The sequence below is a fragment of the Natrix helvetica genome, assembly GCF_964273705.1.
Source record: "Natrix helvetica genome assembly, chromosome: 10".
NCBI lineage: Eukaryota > Metazoa > Chordata > Lepidosauria > Squamata > Natricidae > Natrix > Natrix helvetica.
The window spans coordinates 21,986,010-22,009,848 of NC_138561.1; the positions used below are offsets into that span (position 1 = coordinate 21,986,010).

The following is a 23,839-nucleotide window of genomic DNA, read 5'->3' on the forward strand; positions in this document are numbered from 1 at the left end:
TATTTATGCAAACACTTAGTTCTTAAGTGCAGATAAATGCGGGGAATTGCAATCAAGCAGAAAATTTATTTGACCAAAGGAAAATAAGTCAGGGGCTTGGCAGTCCTGTGGTGATTAATTCCCCCCCCCCCCCCATGGTGCTCCGTCATAAATTATCACTCTGTCTTCAGTGGAGAAATCAGACTGAGCCAATCCGAAGGATTGATAGAAACCCTAATTTAGGAGAAGACGAGATAAAGAGACGCCCTCTGGCAGGTTTCCAGTTTCCGGTTTGATCTGGGACACCACCATTTTCCCCAAGGACTCAAAATCCTCTTCTTTAAAATGGAAGTAAGGCATGGTCTCCTCTGTGGTCCTTGACTTACAACTGCAACTGAGCTCAAAACTTTGGTTGCTAAGCGAGACACTTGTTTTTTTTTATTAAAGAATGTAATGGTTCTACAAATATTTCCCCTTCCCTCCCTCCACCCCAACCCTCCCCCTCCCCCAACCCTCCCTCCCCTCTACTTCCCAGAGCAAAATACAGGGTATAAACATTTAACAATGGGTGGGTAGGTGGGTGGGTGGGTAGGTGGGTGGCTGCCTGTCTGTCTTTCTGCCCTCCTTGGATGATGGGATGGTTGATAGGATAGAAGGATGGGTGACTGGCAGGCTGGCTGCCTGGCTGCCTTCCTCCTTGCCTGCCTGCCTGCCTGACATTTAAATGTATGGATGGATGTTTGGATTGGTGGGTGGCTGGGTGGCTGCCTGTCTGTCTTTCTGCCTTCTTGGATGATGGGATGGATAATGGGATAGAAGGATTGGTGACTGGTAGGCTCGCTGGCTGTGAAAAATGGTCATAAGTCCCTTCTTTCAGTGATGTTGTTACTAAATGAATCTACCTGAACTGGTTGTGTGAACAACAATGGTGGATCAAGAATACCAGGCTTCACTTAATCAAGACACAATAAAGGCTCCCTAAAACATCACCTGGAAAAAACTTTGAAAAAGCTACCCCAGAATCCTGGAAACAGTTAAAAATTCCCTGATGGCAGGCAAGATTCAGAAAGTTATGGTAGAAGCTGGTCAACTGGCATTTTCTCTCTCTTTCCAAAGCACCTCAGCTTTTTCCTTAATCTGTGATTAATCATTCCATATTTTTTTTTGTGGAAAGGAAATCAATTTATCTGTTTCCAAATTAAGCTTCTCTCTCTTTCCTGAAACGGATCCAGAACAGACCAGGCTAAGATGGACTTAGGACTCCCCTCTTAGAACTCCCTTCTAGTCCTGTTCCTACAACCCGGCTTACAACTCCCTTACACCAGCTTACAGTTTGTAGCAAAAGATACTGCAAAATAAAATAAGAATGCAGACATTACAATGCGGGAAGGGGTTTTGTTTCTGGGACTGGCAACAACAACAAAAATTGCTGTGACTTCAAGGCAGTTTTTGAGACGTTTGTCTCAATCAGGTCAAGGAGCCCAAAGCTAAATTTGTATAAAATGCTAACCTTGGGTTTGGGGCTACTTATGATGTAACTTGAGATCAAAGCTGATTTGGTCCTGTAAGGGTCCGATTTAATATATGAATGCAGAAGATGGGTTAATTCGGTAACCCAATTTAATGCGCTGTGTTAATCCAACCGTGGAGAAACCAATCGTTTCTCTTGGAAAGGCCGAATTCACGAAGCAGGAAGATCTTGGTCCTTTCTCCTCCTCTTTGGAAATCGACAAGAGGGTGTTTCCTGTTTGTTTCCAGCCCAAGGAGGGTTAAACATGTGCGAAGAGGAAGGGAATCCCTATTCTGGAACTTGAGACCTTCCAGCTGAGAGCGGAGAGAGAGAGAGAGAGAGATGCGGGCGGACGTCACAACCCTCCTCGCTGCACTCGGCTGCCGTGTCAAAGGAAGCCTGCCGAAGGCGCACCGAGGAGGGCTGCGGCACCACTGAGGATAGAGATATGTAATGCCATCACTTCCGACTCCGGTGAGTAGGAAACGTGTCAGTCTCTGAAGTAGCATTGCAAAAAAAGAAAGACCCAAAACATGCAGCTCTTTTTCGCAGCCGGTGGGCCTCTCCAGCAAGGGAGGAAACAGCTTTCAAAGCGGAGACTGTGGCATCTGGGGCTCCAGTACCAAACTTTAACCCCCTTGCCCTCTGTACAAACACTCTGGCCCTCCGGTGCCCCAGGCTCTTGACACCTGCCGAGAATTTAAAAAGAAAGAAAGTGGAAAGAAAGAAAGCCCCCCCCCCCCGCTTAATCTGTGAGTGTCCAGGCCATCTCTCCACAAAGTTTCGGATGTGTTTGGTTTGGGGGAAAGGCAGATGCTGCTCTTTGAGCTCAAGTCTCCTGCTTACGATCCGGCATCTCCTTGGAAGGGGGAGATGATAGCAAGGCATCAGCCTTGTGGAGTGGGGGGGTGGGGGGTGGGAGTGATGGAGATGGGCGTGCGTCTGCCGTCTAAAGAAGTGCCAGAGAGGGAGGGGAAATCTTGCTCATCACCCTATAGAAGGAAAGGATGTTAGCGTCTCCCCCCCCCCCCTGCACACACCTCCAGAAACATGCACCAAGGTTTAGTTGTCGGCATGTCTCTCGAGTACATTGGTGCTTTCATTTCTGAACTCTCCATTTCTAGGGAGATCTTTTGGATCTATTGAGGAGTTCAGTTTCAGCATCATTTAATGCAAATTCATTCTGCAAGCTGTCCTGTTTTGTCTCATTTGATGGAGTTTAATCTTGGGATGCTATTTTCTCCCCAAACCACTCGCTCTCTTCCGTATTCAGCCAGAGCAAAGGGTTATTTGGACAAGCCTTAAAACTGCAAAGAGAGACCGGAAAATGGGCAGGTTAAAAACCTACTGAAGGGTCAGGAACCTGGGAGACGACGCAGGAGGAGGGGGTGTTGTTTTAAGCCCCTCCTTCTGATTTGAGGAAGCAAAGGAATCGGCTTGTGCTAATGTGTCTAGGACGCTGTTGTTTTTCGTAATTTTAGTAATTTAAGAGTCAAGATTTGCAGGATCTCCTACTGGGAATCTGTGAAAGTGAAGGTGCCAGTTCCCAAGATTCTCCTGCATTAGGGCTTTTTGCAGAGGTTTGCTTTCCTGGTGTGGAACCAAGATGTCCCATTAGATGCTGCTTTGTCTTGATAAGGCAGAACCATTTTCATCACTTTTCGTCTCTCCCACAATATTATACCAGAGGGAAACACAGGTTTTCATGGTAGAATTCTCCCGGCCTGCCCCTCTCACCACTCTGTTTTTAAAGCCCCTTCTTCCCCCCAAAATTTCCAGTTGCCACTTGCGCCTCTCCTGATATCTGATTGTACCACGTTCTGCCCATTTCCCATAATTGTTCTGTTTTCAAGATTCAGCATCTCTTTCTCTCTCTCTCTCTCTCTCAGTGTGGTGCCTGGTTTTGATTTCCCTGCTCTCTTCTCCATCTTGCTTGAGTTAAGCGCCTGTTTTCCATTACAAAGCTTTGAGAGAGACCAAAAGGACGGTCACATTTTCCGAGCCCTAAATATGTCCCTCCCACCCCTTCCTCAAAATTATTCATTTCGGCAGGATGTTTCAGGGGGAGGAGGGAAGGCAGCACCGAAGCAGGTAGATTGATGGTTGGGGTGGCTTCCTTCGGTGTGGTCTTCCTTGGGGGACGGGGGACGCAGGAAAAGATTCAAGAGAGGCGTCTGTTTCCGTCATGGAGATGTAAAATGTTTCCAAATGATTTTAGAGGCTCTTCGTTTTATTTACAATGTGATGTTTGTGTTACTCTCCGTCCAGATGGAAATGAAACGGAGCTCAGAAATACAGCAGATGCGTTCCCAAAACTTAAAAGCTTTCCCATCTGCAGCAATGATACAAATTGGCTGTTAATTCTTAAGTCAACAAGCCAGAATGCAGAGTCACTTTAACCCAGTTGATGTGAGCTTGCACATTGCACCAAGCTACGGCTCCGAGCTGGCGGCTTGTGGGGCACTCCACAATGGTCAGATGTAACACTCAATGCACATAGGGTAAGGTTGGGGTCTCTCTGAGCATACACCCCCAGGGCACATAGGAGCCCCTTAAATTTTGGCGGGAGCCTCTTCTGCTGTAAATGATGAAAGTCAATAACAATTGCCTACCATATTGAAATAAGAAAAGAACAAAAATGGGCATAAGTGTATACATCATATCCTCACCATCTTCAGGAAAAAAAATAGGAAATTTCCACATGGGTTGTATTCTACTTCTTTCATACGTTTGGACTGATTCCCGGCTTCCTAATTTCCTGACATTTGTTGTCACCTTAAACCATTTGTTGTAAACCAGTGGCTGGGGAATTCTGGGAGTTGAAGTCCACACATCTTCCAGGAGCCAAGGTTGAGAAGCACTATTGTAATCTACGATTTGCGAATTTCAGTGGCTGGATTGATCTATCATCTAAGTCAAAACCAAACCATGTAAGGCTTTGCGGCCTCCATCTCCACAAGCCTCCGCAGGAACACGAGAGGAAAAATCCTTTAACGGCCAACTTTTCCATGCTGTTGTCCTTCGTACGCAAAGCGGGGACCCCGACAACCTTTGTGCACTTAATCAGGCGCATGTGGCGTTAGACAAATGTTCAACGATCAAGCGTTAGCAGACAGCTCTGTAAGTAATGAGGCTTTCCCAATTATCCTGGTCCTCTTCCCAAATATTTATTTAGTTATGCATTTTTTGCATGCATTCTCTCTCTCTTTCCCTCTCCCTCCCTCCTCCCCTGAAGCCCGTGTACATATGGAGAAGGCGAAATGAATCCATTTCATGGGTTAGTCATTGTGGAAAGTCTCACCAGATTGAATGGCTTTTTATCAATGGCATGGGGTAGGGATCACATTAAAAGAGCGTGCCTAAAGATTGTGTGGCATGCAAATGAGCCTCTGTGTTGTCTATTAACAGATGATAAAACGCCACTCACCCCCTCTCGTGGATCAGGATAGGCAAGGAAGATGGCCATTTAGAAATGTGATGATGATACAAATTCAAATATAAATACAAATACAAACACAAATACAAGCAGAGTTGGAAGGGACCTTGGAGGTCTTCTAGTCCAACCCCCTGCCTAGACAGGAAACCCTATACTGTTCCAGACAAATGGCTATCCAACATCTTCTTAAAGACTTCCAGTGTTGGGGCATTCACAACTTCTGGAGGCAACTTCTGTTCCACTGGTTAATTGTCCTCCCTGTCAGGAAATTTCTCTCCTCAGTTCTAAGTTGCTTCTCTCCTTGATTAGTGTCCACCCATCGCTTCTTGTTCTACCCTCAGGTGCCTTGGAGAACAGTTTGACTCCCTCTTCTTTGTGGCAACCCCTGAGATATTGGAAGACTGCTATCCTGTCTCCTCTAGTCCTTCTTTTCATTAAACTAGGCATATCCAGTTCCTGCAACCGTTCTTCATATGTTTTAGTCTCCAATCCCCTAATCCTCTTTGTTGCTCTTCTCTGCACTCTTTCCAGAGTCTCCACATCTTTTCTACATCGTGGTGACCAAAACTGAATGCTGTATTCCAAGTGCGGCTTTACCAAGGCCTTATAAAGTGGTATTTATGATGATGATGGTGTGTGTGTGTGTGTGTGTGTGATAGTGCAAAAGCTACAAGGGACACAAAGAGCCATGGAAAGATACATGCTCGGTAGTACAAGACAAGATAGAAAGAACTGTACATGGATTAGAGAACAAGCGAAAGTATACGATGCCATCCAGAGAGTGAAAGAATTTACATGGAAACGGGCTGGTCTCATAGCAAGAAGAACTGAGGGCCGGTGGACCAAGGCATTCATAGAATGGATCCCACTCGGGGGTGAAATCCAGCAGGTTCTGACAGGTTCTGGAGAACCAGTCGTGGAAATTTTGAGCAGAGAACCGGCAAATGCCACATCTGGCTGGCCCCAGAAGTGGGGTGGGAATGGAGATTTTGCAGTATCCTTCCCCTGCCACGCCCACCAAGCCACGCCCACAGAGCCGGTAGTAAAAAAAAATGCATTTCACCCCTGATCCCACTGGATCAAAAGCATCCGTGAAAGAGACCTGAAACAAGATGGATCGACCCACATCAGCAAGTATGGTGGACCTAACTGGCAAACGAAAGGTGAGGACCGTATGGGTTGGAAACCTCCGGAAGGGCATCAAGCCTGAAGACTCTGGGACTCTAGGATGCCCCGTGGGATAGTTTAGCGCAGGCAACCCTTTGGGGCTCCAGCCTGCCTGGATTTTGGATGCACAAGCTTTCCAAGTCAAAACTACGCCTCGCACATTTGCTCACACGATTCTGGCTGCTTCCATAGATGCAAGCCACATTTCTGGCTCTTCTACAGGACGTGCTGGCAACTGGGCCACACAATAGAGTTGCATGGTTACATTTGTTCATCCTAGGAACTCTGCCGAAGTTGTGTGTCTGTTTGTGTGACTGCCCGGATTCACTGGTCATGCTCTGTTGCCTTCTCTCTGGCACCTCCATGGCTGTAATTGATTTCCTTCGATTGAGCCCCTGGGCTAGCCTAGAAAACTCCCTTCCAGGTTGTGCTTCTCCCTCCCAGCGAATCCAGCTCCAGTCACACTCGAGGTGTTTTTGATTAGATATCGTTTTTATTGAGGCTCATCAAACCTCTCGGAGTGAGCTGGGTTGTGTTTCCACCTCCTCCTTGGGCTGGCTCCGTTCTTTGGCTCAGAGCACCAGGCTTATAAAAGGGTCAGTGTAAACACTGCTGGGGAGGGCTTAATTAGGTGGGCTTGTCGGGATATCCACCTTCTTCCTCCTCTCTCTACAATGCCAAACACTTGATCAGCTCGGACACAAAATGTGGTGGAGACGGGAAGCAGCAAAACTCTCAGCCCTTTTCTTGCGCCGTTGGGTGTTGAAGGATCTGGCGCTCTTTTTATATATATATATATAATTAATTTCTTGCTTCCCAGAAATAAGTGGATATGTGCCAATGTCTGTCCTCCCCCCTTAAATATTGGCCATGAGTTGAAGAGGTGGGAAGCAAAAAATTGTAATGGTCTTTGCAGGTGCAAACTAGTCTTTGTGGGCGCCGGAGCACTGGGAAACAGCTGGAAAAGGCCTGGAAAATGGGCTGGTTTTGGGGTGTTTTCAGGCCATTTTCCAGCACTCCAGCACCCATGAAAACTAGCTGGCCAGTGTGCATCTGCATGCTGGAAACCAGAGGAGCAGCTGGTGATGGCCCGCGTGTCGTCTCTGGCATGTGTGCCTTAGATTCGCCATCACGGCCCTATGTAAACATGGGTGGTTTGATGAGTGACTTTGGTGACTGTTTTTTCGCACGTTATCCATTTCAGCAACCCCCTTTGGAAATGTGCCTTTGGCTTTGCTAGTAGTGTACCTACCGTGGATTGTCTGGAAATCGGCTGTGCCTTTTACAAAGGTATGTGCCAACCACGACCGGTGTTTGGCCTTAGAGCCCAAGACCAATCTGTACTTCATTAAGGGACTAGGTCCCCACCCCCCACCCCACCCAGCATGAAAAAAGCTGAGTTGGAGAACCTGAATAGTGGGGTTACTGGCTTCGGTCCAAGGCCAGACTGGGCACTCTGGGGGTTGAAGGCCACTTCTCTGAGAAGGTTGAGATACATTGACCTAACGGATGGAAGCCAAGCCCAGTGGATTCCTCTGAAAGCAGAGATAACTAGAGCTCCATCACTGATTTCACGGGTGGCTCAGGATACCTTGGCTGTTGTTTAGAGTCCTTGCCTTGATCCTGACTGTTCCCGAATCTTCTCTAAATTCAGCCTGCTCTTGCATCAATGAGTGGCTTGATTTCCACCAGGTCTTGCAACAGCAGGTGGCCATGTGTTTGGCATCCGGCTCTTTCCTTGCCCTCCCAAGTTCCCCGCTCAGCAGTTCCTCTGGCCGCAGGGATTGCAGCTTCTGACTTTTATCTCCCCGTCTCTGTTGAAAAAATCCCTGTTGGGAATGTGTCTGCTCTTCTTTGTCAAGGACTGTAACTCATCCCTCTTCCGGGTGATCTCTATGATTTCGCTCCTTCAGTGCATATTCTCTTTTTCTGTGGTGGTAAACAGTAGCCACCCTTAATTCAACTCTGAGCCTGATTGGCTTGTGAAATAGAGGAGACTCCCTGCCAAGGGTGCGAAGCTTCAAGTTCAAAGCAACCCTCTTTTAAAAATCCCCTTGCGAAGGAACGTCATGCAATCCCGCTCTTCTCTCGTTTTAAGATCAGCACCTCTAGTTGAAGATCGCTGAGCTGCAGGGTCCCACAAGCAGAAGACTCTTTGACGTCATTCCTTGCTTTACCCCATTGAGAAGTATGGCAGGCATGGGTATAAATGTTTTGGCTCTGTTCCCAGATGTTCGTGAAGCTGCTTTAGATCCTGGCACAAGGACGGGGCCCAGGGTTGGGCCTTCAAAGGGAAAGGGGAAGGCTTGAACCCTTTTTCAGCATCGAAAATACCGAGCAGATGAAATTGATTCTTCTCGCTTGGCTGACGATTCATTTTCTTGTGCAACTTTATTGGAATCTGCTGGTCCCCCTCTCCCCTTCCCACGTAGCAGCCGCGTCCAAATGTTCACTCATGTAACCGAACCAAGCCCATCTTCTCTCCTCTTGACATCCCCAGTTGACGGAAGGCAGAAGAAATATTTGGAGATCTTCTTCCCAAAGGACCTTGCGGTATTAATCCCCCAACTCTCGCCATGATGCTGTTGGCACCTGGTCAAGGTTTTCTTATGCAAGAGAGTTGGACTCCGTTGTTGGGCAGGCGAAGAGTTCAAGGCTGGGACAGCAACTGGAGAGGCAAGCGTGGACAGAATGCAGGCGGTACCCAAAGTCTACAAATCAAAGGCAGACAGGAGATCAATTCTGCTCATCCCGATCTGTCCTCCTCCTTGTTCCGGTGTGGGGAAGGAAGACATTTTTATGGATGTATTATTGATTAGCCAGGCAGCTTGCCTCTTACGATGCATCTGTGAAATTACAAGACCCCTTACGAACCTTTTTCTTCAATGAAGAATTCTATTTATGCTACTCTTAAGTCTGTAGATGAAAAGCAAAGCTGGCACAGTTCAGAACTTCAAGCGAAAAATAGCTTCCCATTTTAATTTTTGCTTATCAACTGAGCTTGGTCAACGTGGAGCTTATTTTTTATTTTCCTACGTTGGGACCCTTCCCACCTTTGGAAAGGTTGAACTCGATGACCTCTTCCATCAGAGGACGCCGAGGGCAGCCAATGTGCCTCCCCCAATCTCCCCTCTAACTGACCATGCTATTTCTGTTTCTCCATTGTAAGCACGAAGGTCTATTTTATATGTGTGTGTGTTTGTGTGTGTGTGTTGTATTTGTGCTGATAAATAAATAAAGGGAGACTAGTATAGATCTATTTCAAGCTATTTAGCTCTCATCAGCTAGCCATACCTTTACTGGGATGAGAGCTAAATAGCTGGAAATAGATCTGTACTAGTCTCCCTTTATTTATTTATCAGCACAAATACAACACAAACATAGCAAAGGCAACATTAAAAATAAAAATATGGTTTTCTGCCTGGATGGTCTTCTGTAATGAGCCGAAGGACAGAAAGGGGGAGTAGTGAGATCCCTCCCATATTTGGGCATACCAGGGGTTGTAACACAAATACATACACACACGCGCACACACAGACATATATATTGCAGTACCCGTGGAAATAAATCTCTCCGCTTTTCTTGATGGACTGCTGGAATTGGAATGCATGCCCTCTGAGGATGAACTTCAACTGACAGTGACAGATGGACTTAATTTGTTATGTATTTCATTTGCAGCCTCTTAAGTGACCAAAGGATCATTTCCATTCCATCTTCAAGAGGCAGGCTCCAAAGCCCATGGAGGGGGTGCCGATAAGTCAAGGGCTCTCAGATAGATGGGAATCTGGTTTTTCTCTACTGAATAATGCCGGGGAATCTGTTACCCAACAGAATTAATGACGATTCTGATTGGCTGTTTCCAGAATAGTCAACCAACTATTGATGAAACTTTAGGAGGACTTGATTGTTCCCTGAAGAAATCTTAGAAGTTGACAGCAACAGAAGGAGCTGGGTGAAAGGTTTTGGGCTCAGGCTAGCCAGTCAGCCTTTTTCAAACCTTGCTCCACCCTGCTTAGACATTTTGGAAGATCAGGTAGCATCCACGCTGTTGTGTGAACACAGGAAGTCCAGAAGAAACGGCTTCAGCCCATCAGCTGCAGAACATCTGCTAGTCCCATAAATGCTCTGGAATGTTGAGCCGTTGTTCTACTTTCCGTACAGATGTCAGATGTGCCGTTGTCTATGTGTCTTAACATAATCATAACGGCTCCTCTTAGAAATATCTCCTTGGTCTCCTGCTGAGAAGCACTGTGGGCTCCAGATCTATGAAGGATGTGCACGCTACACTTTTGTATCCCACGTTCAGGTCTCTAAAAGTCTGTAGAGATTCTCAGTTGTCCCATAGTTGTTTTTTCAGGAGGCAACCGGACTTCCTTGCTTTTTCTTTCAAGACGTTTCGCTTCTCATCCAAGAAACTTCTTCAGCTCTGAAGGTCTCTTTAATTCTGTTTAGAACCAAGCTTGCTCCTCGTCAACATGTGGATTTTTTTCAAACATGGTCATCAAGTTCAAAGCTGAGATAAATCAGCTTCTGATAGTTCCTTGCACAAGACCTTTTGGCCATTGGAGGCAAGGGGTTCTTCATCCTTGCAATGCTGGCTCCCCCTTCCCCCTTCCCTCTGGCTTTGAAACCGTCCTTGATCATCCCCCTCTCTCCCCTCATTCCTTTCTATTCTTGCTCTCCAAAACTGTCCGAACGCAGATTCACATAACAACCATGTTACTAAGTTAACAACTGCGGCAATTCACCTAACAACTGTCTATGGCAGGGGTGTCCAAACTTGGGAACTTTAAGACTTGTGGACTTCAACTCCCAGAATTCCCCAGCCAGCCATCCTGGCTGGGGAATTCTGGGAGTTGAAGTCCACAAGTCTTAAAGTTCCCAAGTTTGGACACCCCTGGTCCATGGCCAACAACATGGGGTAAGATTCACTGAGCAACTGTCTCACTTAGCCACAGAAATTTTAGGCTCAATGGTGGTCGTAAGCCAAGGACTACCCTCCCAACTTGACTCACGGAGCGAGCCTGGAGGAAGGCATGCTGAGGACTTGCATTTGTCAAAGCCAGAGAGAAGGAAGAGCCCCTCCTCTGAAGTGAGGTGAATATTAAAAACAGATTTCGGCTTGCTTGTAAGATCGTTTCCTATGTTTGTTTTAGCAGGGGGGCTGCTGATGGTCTGTGGCATAACAGTTTATAATAATTATTGCAATGTTTAGACAGTTTGAATGGCACACTCTCCCCTTGGACCGTAGAACGTGATGGAAAAGCTTGAGGTTGGGCCTAGCGCGGAAAGCAAGGCTCCCCTTTCTTAAGGCTTCTTGCCAAGATCCCAGTGGCCACCCAAATCTCAGGGAACCCCTTGAGATCTAGGAAGCAACCCGTTCTGTCTTCTGTGGGTAGAACCTGGATGTGTTGAGAGGCGATTGAGACACGGATGGATTAATAACCCTTTTCAGGATCTTGAGCTTTGTGAAATTGGAGATCCAGAGTTGTCTTCTTCTGCACCATCTCAGAAATACGTTGGAGCCCTCAGGTGCAAAAGCGGGGCTGTTGAGATTGACCCCCTGGCCGAATTTCCTAGGCAGAACGGAGGGGAGAGGTCAAGGAAAGGCAGGCTGCCGTGTGCAGCAGAAATCCGCTCCTTGGGGACACATGCTTTGTGTCCATCAGTTAAATGTTTATCGGTTGAATTCATATTTTATTGGGGCAACCGCAGCCGGGACAGGTCCTCTGGTGAGTAGAGGGAGCGATCCAAGATAAGAGACCCCTCGCAAAAGAGCAGGAAATGATTAATGAAGCCCATTCGCCTCGGTGAGTGAGGCATCGCAGGGAATGTCAACTATATTTATATTGGGTTTTAAATATTGTTCTTATTCCAACTAGTGTTTTTCTATCTTGTAGTCCTCAAGGACAGATGGAAAAGATGAGGAGGAGAGTGCCAAAATTGGAAATCTTTTCCAACTTAATTTTATCCTTTGATCGGAAATATTCTTTGGGGTGGGAGGGGGGAGGAAGTGTTTGTGTGTCTCTGTTTCTCGCGTTTTTTTAAAAAAACTGCAAGACGTGTTTAGTTTCCTAAGTGATTCCTTTGTTGTCCTCAGTAAGGCGGAAAGTTTTGGACAAGAAACTTTGAAAAATCCAGGAATGAGCATCGCTCGTTGCAAAATCACTTCATTGCAGGCTAATCCCTAAAAGTACCTTTTTCAAAAACCGGCGTGTTCCAACTCTACAAGACTTTCATTCCCATGGTCCCCAGCTCCCCAGCCTGACTTGTAGGATCCACTCTAAGTAGATGGTGCTCCCTTGTGAGTGTTTCACGAATCACTTTCTTTCCATACAAATCCTTCCTTTGGTCTTATCGTTTGTGTCAGCTGGGAAGCTGGGACCTATCCTGTGTCTCTGCATGAATGGGAGATATTGGGGGACTCTGGTAGAATGGCGGGGCCAAATGTGGAAGGATGAGTCCGCCTTTCCCCATTTGGCGGGGTTTCAAGAGTTCCCAACGCGATGATGTCACCCAAAGGGGAGGGCCCAGTTCTTAATAGCTGAGGAAGTCCAGGTGGGATGGGAGCAGAGGGTCTCTGCAGTCCCACAGCCCCCACCCCCAGGGCCTCAAACAGCTGTTTTCAGTGGAAGCCCAGCCAGCTTCTCTTCTTCGACCACTCCTTGCGGACCTCCTGGAAGATACGAGTCCCAGAAATGTCAACCTTTCAGCCAACGTCTTCCATCTTCCTCTCCAGGCACGGATGTTCTGCAGGCAAATTTTCTGGCTATTCAAGGAGAGAGGGGTTTTTAAAGGAGTAAGTTAACAATAAGTCATTTGTGTTATTTTTCATGACACCTCTTGATTTAATAACCCTAAATTACACCTCGCGATGGTCTGTTCCCCAAAAGATGCCTCTTAGCTGGGTTACACTGCAGAGGAGGAAGGCCAGAATATCTCTGCCCATTAAAAGCTGTATTAATCTACAACTTGCAAGTGACAGGAACTTGGCCGTCGTCTCTTCCAGCGATGACATGAGAACAGCCTTAGATGACACGGCTGTTCATTTTCCCGCAGGCTTGCAACACGAAGGATGACACTGCCTGATCGCTTCTCCTTCCTGGTGGCTTGAATCCCTGGCCTCCCCCTGCCTCCTTAATGGTCCCTCAGAGATCCTCCCCCTTGAGCGCCCATTCAGCCAAGGGCCCTGGAACCATCTCCTCATCTGCTCTGGGACCAGGCCTGGGCCATGGGAAGGGCTGCCAAGGGCTGCCAAGTGTGAAGGAGAGAGCAGGCTGGTAGGAGCTCAAGCCTTCTTCTCTTTTCACAGCAAAGCTGTCCACAGACGGGTCAAAAACCATCAAGGGACGGTCACAATGGTGCCATCAAAGCTCCCTCTTTCTATTTTATGAACGACACTCCTATAGTCGTGCTTAAAACTTAGTGAGCGCATTGAATTGTTCATATTTCTTTATAAATATGACCCAACGTGGGATCGGTTTTCCACGCACAACAACCTAAAAGTAAAGAATGAGAAGCTAATGAAACAAATGAGTCCAACGTTAGGTGAGCTTCAGCGCTTGCTATTTTCTGTTGCAAGCCCCTTTGTGGCTCTTCTCTGCCCACTTTCCAAGATCGCAAGGTGGTTTTTGTATTGTAGTGACCAGAACTGACCCAAAGACCTTTTGCCATTCATACTTCATACCATTGACACCCTTCTTCCGAATGAATGGTGAGCTGGGGTATCTTGGTTGTGGAAGACCGTTCGTCTCCGGATGGTGGCTTAGGATGGGAACCAGCAACATGCCAGTTTGCTGGCTTTTCAGATGGAAAAAATTCTACTTTGGTCCCAACTTTCTTCTTATCTGCTTGGCAAGAGAAGCCCGACCGTTGTCCTTACCAGCTTGCCAATTTCTGCTTCCTTTCTCAGGCGGGGGAACGCTGCCCCCGCCAAAACACATATCAGCCTCCTTCGGACATTTCCGCCGCTTAAAACCGCCTCTTGTGTGCTGCACTGCAATAGACATGTGGCTTCACAAGAATGTCCACTGATTTCCCGTTGGACGAATTAGCCGGACTTCTTGGCTGCTAATATTTTTGGGATTTGCCAAAGGTTTAGTTTCGTAGACATGTCACGGCCTGGCTGTGCCATTAAACTCTTGACTGGGGAGTTGCGCTAATAATGATAGAGGACTTGCATATTCTGGAACCGTTTATCGCTGCAGGATGGATTTTCATAATGTGTACAAGCAGCTGGAACTGCAAGGAACTTAATTTCCTGGTGTGAGCATATTTGAGGGGAACCAAAGCAAGCAGGAGAGAGAGAGAGAGAGAGAGAAACTGATTCATCCTTCCACCTAAGCAAAAACAGGCAAGGGGTGTTAATAAATAATAAACACGTTAGTCTTTTTTTTTTTTTTTGGAGCAATTGCATCACTAGCAATGTGTCAGAGGGCCATAAATACACAGGCAGATATACTTGCTTTCCAAAATTATATTAGACACAAATTGAGGCCCTTGGCTCAAAATCTGGTCTTAGGAGGAATCGCTTACCAAATGCTTTACGTAAACAGGAATGGACAATTCTTGTTTCGTGGGCTCAGAATAATTTAGGAAAATCTAGATCTGAAAGAGACAGAGATGCGGAACAAACTTTTGCATCGTTCTGCATCTCTTGTGTTTTTTTAGATCAAGACTTTTCCTCAATTATTTTGAGCCCAGTTGTCCATTTTAGATAACAGTTTTTCTTATAAGGACGTTGCAGGTCACTTTTGTCTCCTGCTCGACATTTTCTCCCCTTGATTTGTGCATCAATTTATACTCCGTTGCCTTCTAAACAGACTTACTGGTTTCCATCAGGTCCTTAACCCTCCCCCTCCCACACACACACACATTTTCTGAATTCTGTCTGCCAAATACTAAGCCTTTCTCACTGCCTGTTGAGATTCCTCTTTGGTCGCTGGTTCCCTTCCCTGCTTGCCCTCTTCTCTTAGTATTTTGGAGGTGCGCAACTGTTTCCAGTTGGGCTTGCATTGGGCCTTTGGCTGACATCTTGGCGGTTGTCCACTCACAAGCAATGGGTGGGACCAAGACTCAACTAAATTTCATTTCTATTTCCGCTTAATTAAAATTTAATGTAAGCCATATGATTATTTCTCAGTCGTACGCTTGGGAGTTTGGTAGTACTTTGGATTTAATGCCGAAAATAACTTTGGCGTGCTCTTGGGAAGCCAAAGGTTAGACATTTGGTCCTGTCATTAATAATCCACTTAAACTGGGGCTCTCCAAACTTTAAGAGTTTGTGGACTTCAACTCCCAGAATTCCCCAGGCAGCCATGCTTGAAGTCCACAAGTCACCATGGTTGGACCTAAAGTTTCATTCCAATCAGTATATTTTTCATCTTTAGAAAGAAGTCCGGCTACTTATTGGAATAATAAAAACCAGCAATCTAATGGAAATTAAACTTTTCCAGCCCTGATGCTTATTTACTGGCCTGGGCTTCTCTTCCTACCTTCCAGGGTTGTTAAGAAGGAGAAACGAACCAAAAGAAGGGACGCAACTCGGGATTCTTGTGTGTCTCTGTGTGTGTGTGTGTGTCTGTGTGTGTGTGTGTCTGCCCCTGCGTATGTGGAGAGAACGCAAACCACGTTGAGCTGAGAATTGTTCCAAACAGTTAGAAAAGGAAAATTGGCAACCTGAAAAATAAGAATAAATTTCCTATCTGGCAACAGCTTCTCTGCTCAAAGTTAATTTTTATGGCCCTTGATTTACAGCAAAATGAAATTGGGCTTCTGCCTCAGAAAATAAAGCATTTGCTGTGTGGATCCTGTTCAGTTCCCACTTTTGCTTTCTTCCACAAGAGGCTCGCAGCCCTTAAGCAACTGGGGTGGAGAAGCAGAGCCTCTCGCCTGGGCTCTCGGCTTTTCTACCTCCTCCGAAATTAGGATTTATATAGGTAGTCCTCAACTTATAACCTTTGTTCAGTGGCTGTTCGAAGTTATGACGACACTGGGAAAAAAGTGATTTGTAACTGTTTCTCACACATAAGGCTATTGCAGCATCCCCATGGTCATGTGATCGAAATTCAGACACTTGGGCGACTGACTCATGTATGTGACGTGTGTCTTGGCGACCTTCCAGCTAGCAAAATCAAAAGGGAGGCCAGATTTACTTAACAATCACGTGACTAACTTAACAGCAGGGATTCGCTTAACGACGGTGGCAAGAAAGGTTGTAAAATGGGGCAGAGCTCATTTAACAACTGTCTCGCTTAGCAATTAAAATTCGGGGCTCAATTGTGCTGGTGAGTCAAGGACCACCTATCCTCTGAAACCCTGCCTAAAGAAGTCATGCTTGGGGTGTCAAAATGTGTCCGTGTGACTTTGAAGAAGCACACAACTGCGTACTATTTGGGTTGCAGTTCACCCCTATTCATTTTGGGGAGCCCTGAATTTCACTGCCAATTTGTGGCCATGGAAGATGGCTCCGAAGGGGGGGCAGAATGAAGAACAGAGCAATGAGTGCTCCCCAAGTTTTTACAAGCAGGATCTCACCCTTGGTTTTTAGCAGCCATGCCATCTTGGTAGGTGTGGCAGGATTGTTCTTTTGCTCCGTCTTTTCATTTGAGGCAGGCTTTGGAAGGAACCTGTTCTGGAGGTATCCGAGGACCAGAAAATAGATAAGGGCAGACAATGGATCTTTAGGTAAGCTCATACTTGGACGATTCAGCTTTCAGCAGCGAGAGCCTGATGACTTTGATACTTGCCCAAACCTCTAGATCAGAGATCTCCGACCTTGGCAACTTTAAGACTTGTGGACTTCAACTCCCAGAATTCCCCAGCCAGCATAATTTATTCACTTGCAATCCCTTCCTCTGCAATCTCTCCACTTAGATCAGAGGTTTTCAAATTTGGCAACTTTAAGACTTGTGGACTTCAACTCCCAGAAATCTCCAGCCAACTTCTGGGAATTAATTCTGGCAACCATGCTGGCTGAAAATTCTGGGAGTTGACGTCCACAAGTCTTAAGGTTGCCAAGTTTGGGGACCTCTTTTGAAAGTTCTTCTTTGTCGTTCTCTTCGTCTCTTCCTAACTCCTTTGGGATTGACGTCCTCTGTCCGGGGATTATATAGTTAATGTGATAATGTCATGGCATGTGGTAGCAGTCAGACTTAGCTAACTGAGAAGGTCTGGGAGCCAAAGGCAACCAGGAACAAAAATCTACTTAAACTTAGAGATGGGGTTTTTTCCCCCTATCCAGGCAGAGCTCCAGTTGTCTTCCCTTCTCTGGTTTTGGCCATCATTTGACATCCTTCAGGGTGTCATGTCTGAAAGATTATTCCATGGAGTTGCTGGGGGAAAAAGTCCCTCTTTTGGCGCAGCTCATCTCATTTGCAGTTATTTAACTGGAGAGAATGCAATTGGGAAAAGCCTTGATAAGAACACATGTTGCTGTTTATGGATGCAGTTATAAGAGCCGAGGTGGCGCAGTGGTTAGAGGGCAGTACTGCAGGCTACTTCAGCTGACTGCTAGCTGCAGTTCAGCAGTTCAAATCTCACCGGCTCAAAGTTGACTCAGCCTTCCATCCTTCCGAGGTGGGTAAAATGAGGACCCAGATGGTTGGGGGTAAGAGGCTGATGCTGTAAACCGCTGAGAGAAGGCTGTAAAGTACTATAAAGCGGTATATAAGTCTAAGTGCCATTGCTGTTGCTAGTCAGCTCTTGGAAACCAGGGATGTCCCTGCAAAATAAATAAATAAAAAACAAACAAACAAACAAACAAAGCATTAGGTCAGGAGATTTTGGGCAGTTGAGATGATCGTCTTCATTCAAGAGGAGCAGGGAATTACCTTCCTGGGAATGGAAACAGGGAAAGAAATGAAAATTAATATCTAATTTCAACTTCCCTTTGAACACGTCTGCAGATGGATTTCCTTTAGCTCTAGGAGCCCCGTGGAGGGATCTGAACGGCTCTTGAAACAAAATGAGCAAAAGTCTCCCAGATGTTACCTAGTGGGGGTAATGAAACATCTGCAAGCACCTTTGGCCTCCTTTGTCCACTTGTGCCACTCCGCAAACAGTCCGTAAGGAGCTCCGGTTGAAAACAATTTCCCCAAAGTTTGGATTACTTCTCAGTCTTCCTTGCCCTTATCGGACCGGTGGGGTCTCCAGAGGGTGGGCCTGGCTTTCCGGAGGCAGAGAAAGACTTCGGAAGATGCAGAAGTGTCATATCACAGACGTCTCCCTTCCTGGAGGTAATCTTGCCAACCCCAACAGGAAGATCAGACTAGGAAACCAGCTGCCCAGGAAAGCTGAAACCGCTTCCGTTGAGATTGGCTACCAGAGTCTCACAAACCAGATTGTGCCGAACCTCTTTCCCCCTTCTTATACTTTGGTGAATTAAGGGGGTGTCTGTCTGGCCCAGTTGTTATCCCACACTTCTTGGCTTAAAAAATATTTCAGCCCATAGAAGAAGGCAGCGGCCCCGGAAATTGTCTCCTTGGGGACCTCTTAGAGCTCCATTCGTTGGGCAGCTGTTCCTTGTCCTTCCATGCCCAAGACGCTGAAGAGGAGCGCAGGTCTGCAAGCGTACTCCTACACCACGAGAGGACCAGATTTCTGCTGATGGCTGCTGCACCTTCTCAGCCCACAGAGCCCCAACCTGTTCCCTGGCTCTGCTTCCAGAAGCGTCCAGCTGAGCCTCATCCTCACCCTGCAAGCAAAAGGGAACAGACAGGAGGCAGGCCGATTTTCCCCATCACGACAGAGAAATCTTCCTCCTTTTGGATTGCTGATGGCTTTCAGTGTTATTTACAGCTTTGTTTGCCTGCAGAGGCCCAGTTCCGGTTTCAGAAGGGAGCCAAAGTTGAAAACTATCTTGGGCGAAGCCATCTCTCTGGAGAGAGCAGCAGCCCGCAGATGGCTTCTTTGTCACCAACAATGTCCTTGGCTGCGCCTGAGATGATGCGGAGGCCCCATCTTGGCCCGGAGGAGAGGCGAAGATTCCTTTCCAAGAAACACTCCTTGTCTGGTTCGTTGCTGGGGAGGAGGGCCGAGGAGGGAGGAGGTGGGGGGCTCCTCCAGCAACCCCGCTCTGCAAGAGCGAACACAGATATTAATGGGTATTGCGAAGTTAGACAACAGGTATTTGAGCCTTCCAGGCAGAAAAGATAATTGGCGCTGCAGAATTTGAACCCTCATCAGTTAAATCGATTGATCAGAGAATGTTTTCCTGGCAAGCGCCAGAACGCTTTGCATTTACCCTTCAGGAGACACCGATGAGTAGATTTCTGCTTTTTGAATAATTGCACAAGGAACATCCAAGGTTTGACTGCCTCTCTATAAAGCAGAGGTCTTCAAACTTGGCAACTTTAAGACTTGCGGACTTTAACCTCCAGCTGGCTGGAGAATTCTGGAGGTTAAAGTCCGCAAGTCTTAAAGTTGCCAATTTTGGGGACCCCTCCTCTAAAGGCTGGGCCTGGAAACAGACCGCTGCAATTGTGCAGCCGTTGGCTGAAGGATGGAATGGCTGACAATGAAAATCCCTCTGTCCATTCTTCTCCGGGTCTGCCAGATGGGAAAAGGTGATGGAGCAAGGAGGCATCACCTTATGACTGGATAATTTAAACTGGGTGTCCTGGAAGCTCCTTTCTGAGTGGTGCAGAAGCCGTCTTTCTGCTTTAAAGCAAAGCTCATTTCCAAAGAGAAGACAACGTGGATCCAGATAAGCCTGTCCACCGAAAACCCCTCTTTGAACTGCAGTGGGAGTTGGTTTCCTTCCGGTTCGGCCCAGTTCGGCCCAACCGATAGTAACTTGGTGGCCTGGGCGCTGGAACCGGCACGCCCCCAAACTGGTTCTCCTACGGGGCCACCATCTTGTTTTTCAGTTCTGCACATGCACAGAACAATTTTCAGTGGGAAAAATCCCCCCCCCCATTTTTAAGGTTTTGTGCATGCACAGACCTTTTTAATTGCAAATGTGCGCGCAAAGTTTTTGAGGCACCAAACCAGCCGCAACGCCGGCAGCAACCCACTCCTGGAGGGAGCCCCCCAACCCGTGAAGAAGAGGTGCAGGAGCCCAGGTGAGACCCTAAACCTCTTCCTGCTGCCTGGTGTGAGCAGCCCGTCCAATCACACCTGAAGGAAGACTGGTCTGCTCAGGACGTCTGAGGAAGCTTCTTCACAAGGCCCGTTTCGTTTTGAGAGTAGCTGCCATGAGACCCAAATCCTGAGACTGAATTTGAGTCTGGGAAGCCTCCTTGGGCGTCCAGCCACATGCGGTGTGGAAACGACATCTCAGCAGTCCACTAATGTTGCTCTGCGACTTCCATCCTCGGTTGGAGATTGTGGCAAGCCATCTGTTCTTTCATTTGGTGCTGGAAGAAGGAGACAAACACGAAAACTGCAATTAGGTCCCTTTCTCTCACGCTCCCCTCCACCCTACCTCAGCTATTAAACGTAAACAGATGTTCGAGACGTCCTTACCATATACACAAATGGTAGAATAACAGCTCTCTGGTAATGTTTCTCAAGCGGTGGCTGGGGGGATATGAATCTTCCGGCGGAGGCCAAATGTGGTGCAGAGTGCCGTCCTCCTGAGCTTGGATGGGAACGTGGTATTCGTGGGCCACGTAAGGACAGGGGAGTTTTATGGCAGCCCCTGACGCACCATCGTTGGCTTGGTGGAAACTGAGTTGAGACTAATCTTCTTGGAGCAGTTTTGGGTTGCAGCTACGTGTTCACCCCAAAGCGCTCACCAGGATCGCTAGGAAAGGCATGGTAGCCTCAGCCCCCTTTTGCCCCTATGGGTGACATTTATGGGCAGTGACTGTGATTCCAGGATGGTCCAAGCTCTTTAAAATTAATGGCTAGGATAGCTCAGACCTCCATGAACAAGTGCAATCCCCTTTGGGAGCCTTCTGAGATGGTGTCCATCACCACCACATCTGGGGCCAATAAACGCCCTGTCTCAACCCTATGTTCCTCTTCCTGATTCCAAGCTCCCCCAGGTTAGCTTCAGTGGAATGGGCCCAATTCTAGCCCTATAAAACGGGGGGACATTTTCCTACTGGGAATGCCACTTGCCTTTGAGGCACCTAAGAAGACCTCCTGGCGACTGATGTAGGTTGCCTCCCAGTTTACCTGGACATCCCAAATTAAGGATTTATCCCCCAGGTGGCCTCGGGCTCTCAAATTCACAACCCTCAAACACTACAAGCCTGTAAACTGATCAATTCGACAAGTCTGATGTTATCTAAAAGTGGTGAGTTTGGAACAATTATTATTCTTGGTCGCAGTCAGCCAGATGTTCAGACTGCCCTGGCATTTTTATCTTATATCATCTATAGGATACCTATATCATTTTATCATCCTATCAAGGCCTTTGTTCTGACCTAGGCTTCCCCAAACCACGGAGGAGACTCCTTGTCCTGACAAAAAAAACCCTTTTTTAAATTAGGTTACTGTGAATTCCTCTCATTCACATCCAGCAAAGTCTTTCAAGGGTGAATATATAGTCACAGACCTTATCTGGCTTGGAGAACTGCCAGGCCGATATCTTCAAAAAGGGCAAGGAGTCTCAAAGAGTCATGAACCAATGAAGCGAGCTAATGGTTTCCTGCAAACTCCACTCCCCTTTCGCTCCTCTTTTATTTCCCCTGGGAGGGGCTATTCTTCATCCACCTCTGGCCTTACTCCCAAGTCAACCTCTGTTCTTTAGCTCTTCCCTTCTCTGCACATGCGCACACTGGGAACAGGCTTCAATTGTTCCTCTGCCCCACTGATGTCTGACTCTGAAGGCAGCTGATAACTGGCATATGGCCCTGGCCCCCTCTCTGCCTCCGACACAGAGTCCTCACCAGAGCCTTCCCCAGACTCCAGGACTGGCCCAGGTTCCTCCCCAACCTCCTCACTGTCCGAACCTGCTGCCAGCTTCATTGGCCTCTAGCAGACCACAACAGCCTTCCCAAGAACCTGGGATAGACAGTTTCTATTGTTATTATTTGACGTTTTAGAATTGAGCTGCTGGGGAGGAGTATAAGGCTGCAGTGTGCCAGAAATGGAAGGAAGGTTCTTTATTTATTTGTAAAAACGTTTCAGATGCTTTTCCTTTAAGCCCAGCCACCAAATGTCACCTGGGGATGGGAGAGAACCCCACCTGTTTCTCTGGCCATGCTGTGGCCTCTTGCATTCAGCTCCCTGGGTCAGGCTTTGGGCTCCCATTCAAGCCAGCAGTGATCCCTCCGGCTCAGATCCCAGAGTGCCCTGATATCCTGGAATATGTAAAGCTCAAACCAAGGGACTGAGGTCCATTGCAACAGAGCTGAACTGGTGGTCAGCTAGTTAGAACAACGGCTGAAACCAGAATCCTGAGTGTTTCATGATAACATTCTTTGGCTTTGCAGATGGGAAGGCTGCTGGGAAGGCTGGTTATCCGGAGGAGAAGTAATCATCGGAGGCCCAAGCATGTGAGAGACTGGCCACCTGCTTGGCACAAGGGAATCTTCTAATGGACCAACTATATAGTTGGTGGAAAGCATGACTGACAGGCATCTTCCCATTGAGCTAAAGTGCACTGCCCTCTAGTGGAGATACCAGGAATGAGTTCTTAAATCCACTTGCCTGGTGTTTTCTAGAGGTGTCAGGACTACAACTCCCATCCTCCTCAGCCAAAGGGTAAGCTCTGTGCATCTACCAAGGACTCTAGGCTGACACTAGAGAGTTCTTTCTCCAGGAATCAGGTTGAACCAAGCAAAAAGAAGGCAAAATAGCCATTCATAGTGGCTATTTTAAAAAATCTTGGCACGCACAGCTTGTTTCTCTGGTAGCCTGGTCTATGAGCAGCTCTTGGAGAGGGGCACTTTGGGTTTAAAGCTAGACAGAGGTAGAAATCTTTTCCCAAAGGTTTCCAGCAAAGGCCGGATGTGGAATACTGCTTTATGATGAGGAAGGACCTTTCAGAAGACTTGCACTTTTCTGGACCCCTAGAAATGCAGAATTCTGCATTATTTTTTAATTATTATTATTATTTTTTGCTGGAGTGTACATGGTGTGTTTTGGCTGGTTTGGATGTGAACATTCCCTTCGTTTGACAGGGTTTGAGCCAGAAGGACTTGGGGGCCACCACATCCCGGCTCTCTGTGTTGTGACACCGCGCGGGATAATGTAGAGTTTGCTCCTTCGTAAAGTTGGCTAGGAAACCCGCCGGGTGGGCTCCGTTTGTGCAATCGGAACAGAAAGCCATAATTCAAGAAAGAGGACTTGGAAGAGGTCTGTGAGAATCTCTTTGTTTAGACAAAAGGCAGCCAGCTCTGGCTGAAAGGAAAGGGAGATGAGCCCGCTGGCTTTGGGGGGAACTTCGGATGGTTGTGCGATGGGGAAAGACACACTTGCCAGGGCTTCACCTTGGCCGAAGGGTGCTGGGATGCCGATGCAGAAGCAGGGCATTAGATGTTGAGTCCTTGTTTCTCTGGATAACGGATGCAGCGCCAGAGGGGTTCACAGGTTCAGAAACATCGAGGTGAACAGGGAGTCCCTCTGCTTTCCTTTTGTACCTGCCTTGCACCTGTGCTGCAGGTAAAAAGAATGAGGTTTTGATTGCTCTGGTGATGGCCTCCATCCTGATTTTTTAAAATCTCTGTGGGGCAATCCAAGTTGAGTGGACCGGACTCATATTGGGATTGAAGCCAAGGGCCATCGGCCTTAAGGAAGGTCCGGGGTCAAGGGCTAAATTCTGAAGACTCAAAAACTTGAAATGAAATGACTGG

The 23,839-nt window shown here is 47.2% G+C and overlaps 1 protein-coding gene across 1 annotated transcript in view; it reads left to right on the forward strand.

Annotated features, from left to right (window-relative positions):
• Positions 1-1,783: 1,783 nt before the first annotated feature.
• Positions 1,784-23,839, forward strand: part of ZNF469 (zinc finger protein 469) — a 157,324-nt gene continuing 135,268 nt past the window's right edge. Inside the window, exon 1 of the mRNA XM_081963689.1 lies at positions 1,784-1,963. The gene's annotated coding sequence lies outside the window, so the exon portion shown is untranslated. The remainder of the gene's footprint in view (positions 1,964-23,839) is intronic.